Source organism: Panicum hallii, chromosome 6, assembly GCF_002211085.1.
Source record: "Panicum hallii strain FIL2 chromosome 6, PHallii_v3.1, whole genome shotgun sequence".
NCBI lineage: Eukaryota > Viridiplantae > Streptophyta > Magnoliopsida > Poales > Poaceae > Panicum > Panicum hallii.
In genome coordinates, this window is record NC_038047.1 from 44,047,446 (window position 1) to 44,051,934 (window position 4,489).

General features: G+C 42.8%; 1 non-coding gene across 1 annotated transcript; it reads left to right on the plus strand.

The window, feature by feature from the left end:
- Positions 1-4,050: 4,050 nt before the first annotated feature.
- Positions 4,051-4,159, plus strand: LOC112898638. Its single transcript, XR_003229899.1, has one exon. It is a non-coding gene; the product is annotated as a small nucleolar RNA R71 (small nucleolar RNA).
- Positions 4,160-4,489: the final 330 nt, after the last annotated feature.

Sequence of the window (4,489 nt, forward strand, 5' to 3'; positions counted from 1 at the left end):
GTCAAGGAAAACTAGTGGCACCCTAATTTCATAGACCCACCACTAATTATACAAGACACGCGATGGAGAAAGGTTTAGTTGGGAGGGCATTTAAACTTAAATATTGCAAGGGATCGATCAGTCTACTTCTACCGTATGCAGAAAACACATTATCGCATGTAGAAGTAAAATGATAAGAATGGCAATCACATAGTTGTGAATTAGTATGGCCCATATTCACATGGTGATCTTCATCTCCATAGAATTTGTCCACCATGATGATCTTCATCTCCATATTCCATGCGCGCCATCCTCCAAGTGCCTAGTCCTCCAAGAACTATAACTACCGAAATCTAGTTACATTATCAGATTGGATCATCACAGATTGGCACGCAGGCTCCTGCCGTATTGCATTACTCATGATACGTAGGTCATGAAAATTACATACATGCATCACATACACATAAGGGCCATATTGATCACACATGATCCTGCAAAAACAAGTTAGGCGCGACAACGTCTAAACATCGAACGCCCGAAACTCCATCTTCCAAGACATTTTTGGGAAACATAATTTCAGCGAAAACGCCGAAGGGGATGCATTTCATGTGTAAAATTTTCTGTAGATGAATTACCACTAGACGCGTGGGTGCGGAACTTCTGTAGTGCATTGGGGTAGTGCAGTCGGTCACCGGCGGTGCAGCTGAAAGACCTCCGCACATGCGGCTCATCCTCGTGCAGCAGATGCAGACGAGGGAAGAAGCGTCGCACTGCGGGCTGCTAGGTCCGTGAGGGCAACCTTGGGCGCGGGCATGGGAACAGGCGGCTGCCAGCAGGCGTGGAATTAGGGTTAGCCCCTCCATGCGCCTCCACCCCTTCTTTTATTGGCGTCCACTAATAGGCTTCCTAACCGAGGCCCACTAGTGCACCTAAGCCCAGTCTAATTCGAATCATATCCTCATTAGGCTTCCAGCCGCTTAAGTGTGTGAACCTATGGGCTCACGCGCGAACAGACATGGCTTGAGTACTCCTACTCGATCAATAATTGACAACAGCCTCTAGCAAGACTCCTATGCGCCAGCAAAGATCATATCAAATGACTTGTCACAATCTCATATACATGCTATTTCCTTTGCCTCATGATATTTGGTCTAGCTCCAAGCTAACCTCTCTTTCTCAATGCCGTGATCTGGAATCCTTGGTTAACACTTAACCCTAGCACAGCCATGCATTTCTTGATCCAATCACTCGAGGGGCCCAGAGATATCTCTCTCAAGCAAAATAGCTGTGGATACAACAAAACATGATCATCTCTATGATTACCTCTAGGGCATATTTCTAACAGGATTGCATCCCTGCAATGGCTTGATAAGCAAAATAGCTGTGGAAGTAGGTTAGTGATACAAATATGCAAGTAAGTAGTATGGTTTTCCTTTATTTGTGAGTATAGTTGATGGTCAGATTTTGCATTTTAGGACCATCAACAACACCCCCAAGCTAGCCCTTTGCTTGTCCCGAGCAATGTCTAGGCTAAAGTTGTTGATCAGGAGTTGCTGCAATGTTGCATTTCCAACATGTACCATAGGCACAACAAAGTGTTCTTACCATGATTTTGAATAAGTTGGCTTTGTTCTTATCTCTTACCTTACTTCTGTGGTGCATATAGCTTCACCTCATCTTTGGCGGTTGAGAGTCAAAATGGTCTCATAGAGTGCCAATTTTTCTTACCCCTTTGCTCAACCGTCAATCCAGAGGTTTTGAAGAGTTTGTTCAAAAGAATTTTAAAAGTTCCTCGGATGACCTCTCGGATCACTCAATGTGTTTCATTCTTTACCAAGGGTTTTATTGTGCCTTTCTTTCTCACCCTACTCTTGATAGCTTGATTTTGTGGAGATGTAGGTATGGAGAAATTGAAGGCATACTTGCTTGTCATATTTTGCTAAGTCAAAAACTAGATCCAAAGGAGAAACAAGTCATAAACCTTGATCAAGATGTACATGTGTGTGGATAGTTTTGGTGGATGGGTGTATGAACTCCTTTTCATGAACCATCTCTCCTTTATTTCTTTTTCTCTTTTTCTTGGATATGGGGTATCTTTCTTTCTTTCTTTTCCTTCTTTCTCTCTTCTCCTTCTTTTTTTCATCATGCTTGCTTGAGCATGCCTTTTATTTCTTTTTGCATAGCCTATATCCTTTTTCTCATAGTGGTAACTTTGGAGATAGTGGTCATGGAACAACATGGAGTTTTATTTTATGGATGGATGGATGAAGTGTTTGCTAACTACCAGTGTAGGAGCATAGAATATGGTGCGTGTACGTGATCTTGATCATGGGAGTATGAAATGCATCTCACAAAGGGTCACAACAGTTTGATGAAGCTCAAAGAGATAACAAGTTGCATATGTGTAGGTTTGCAATAAGATCAACATTTGGCTTTAGATAGGAATTTTAAATCATCGAGGAACTTTATTATATTTTTGCATTTTTGAAAATAAATACTCCGCATATCAAGCATAACGTAGGAGAAGATAATAGCAGCTCTACTCAACCATATCATAGCTCTCAACAACTTAGATTTGGATCATGCTTTTTGCTACCCACAAGTTTCAAGCTTTTGGTTTGAACAATTAGCCAATAAACTCAAAACTAGGTTGAGCATCAAGTTGTAACTAGGCAAATGAAGGAAATTAACAAAGCAACTATTCATCATCTCAACAAAGAAAACTAAACCATGCTTACTACAAATATGAAAAAGCAAGACAATATTTTTGGTCTTTCTCTAAGTTTTGCCAATTTTTATTTTGTTTTTGATTTTGCAAATTTTTATTTTGTTTCATGCAAGCTCGTTCGAGGGAAACTGGCAAGCGTGGGCCAAAACCAAGGTGGTGACTCAAATTGTTCCAAGTAAAATAAAACTCATTTCCATAGAGTCGGAAAGAAACACTGTCATCCACCTCTCAAAGAGTGCAAAGAAACTGGTTGGTGAGGAGACGAGAACCATTCTCCTCAACAGGCACAAAACCATCCCATCTAATCGCATTCCAAACACGAGCGAAGTCTATGTTAGGGTCGGGGAGAGAATAGGATATTGTAGTTGTTCAAATATCATCTTGGGCATAATGTTTATGCTTGCCCCCAGGTCACAGAGGGTTTGATCATAGTGGCAGTCATAGATCGAGCAGTTGATCATTGGGACCCCTGGATCTCCTTGCAATGCTGCCGTTAATCCTCCCCACGTGCTCACCCTTTGGGGTGTGGGTCTTCCTACATGATTACTGCGAGATGGCCTCCGGAATGGGTTACCACATCCGGTGGACACCATGCTGACATTTCCAACAGGAACTTCGAGTTGCCCCAGAATCGTCCCACAATCAATAGCAACACAGCAGCAACAATTTGAGCTAATTTAGTTTCGATCATTTTATTGAAACTTAGCTAGTTTTTAAGAGCAGAAGAATGAGTTTCAAATTTTATATTTATACTTTCAAGAGGTTTATCATTGGTAGCAAGCTTTTTGTTTAAATACTCATTGATTTTAGCTTGGCCAAGGACAAGATCTTTTTGGGAAAGTTGATTCGAATTGAAATTTGAATTGAAATTGGAGTTGAAGTTTTTACCTCCCTAATAAGGTAGTCATGATTGGCTCCACCCTTCACCTCCTTCTAGACTGTACCCATTGTTGTTGTTGATAAAGGCGACTTCTTCACGAGTTTCGGGGTAGTCGTTACCTGAATGGCCACCATTTTCGTAGACTTCACATGCTGAAGGCGCATCGGTGGCTTGAGCATAGTTGTTCATGTGCTCCTTGAATTTCGCCCTTTCATCTAGGCATTTCAGGAGGAGGTCCAGCTTTGTGGCGAGCATATCTATCTCCTTGACGGTGTGCATGCCCTTGGTTCTGGGTTGGAGACGTTCTTTGCTCCACCCTTGATTGGGGATCATCTTCCCGACCAACCTAGTTGCTTTGGTGATGGTGAGGTCGAGGAAGGCTCCTCCAGCAGCAGCATCGACGTGGGCTCTTGATGTTGCAGTCAGCCCATTGTAGAAGCTTTAGAGGACGAACCATTCATCCATCCCATGATGAGGACAGGTGAGGATGTATTCTTGCAGCCTCTCCCAAGCTTTAGGGATTGACTCCATCCCTGTCTACTGGAAACTTGAAATTTTCCCGTGCTGGGCGTTGGTTTTGCCCAGCTGGAAGAATTTTGCAAGGAACGCCATGGAACATTTGTTCCACATGTTGACGGCTTCCTTGTCCTTCTAAAACCATTTTTTGCCTTCCCTAGGAGGGAGAATGGAAACAGACAGAGCTTGATGACATCGGCTGTGATCCCTCGTATCACTATGGTTTCACACAGCTCGAGGAAGTTCTAGAGATGTGCGTTGGCATCCTCATTTCGCTTGCTACAGAATGGGCTAGCCTGCACCATGTTAATGAATCTTGATTTGAGCTCAAAGTTCACATCCCCAACATTGACGTTGGGTTCGGTAGCCACATTGGCAGCAAAGGG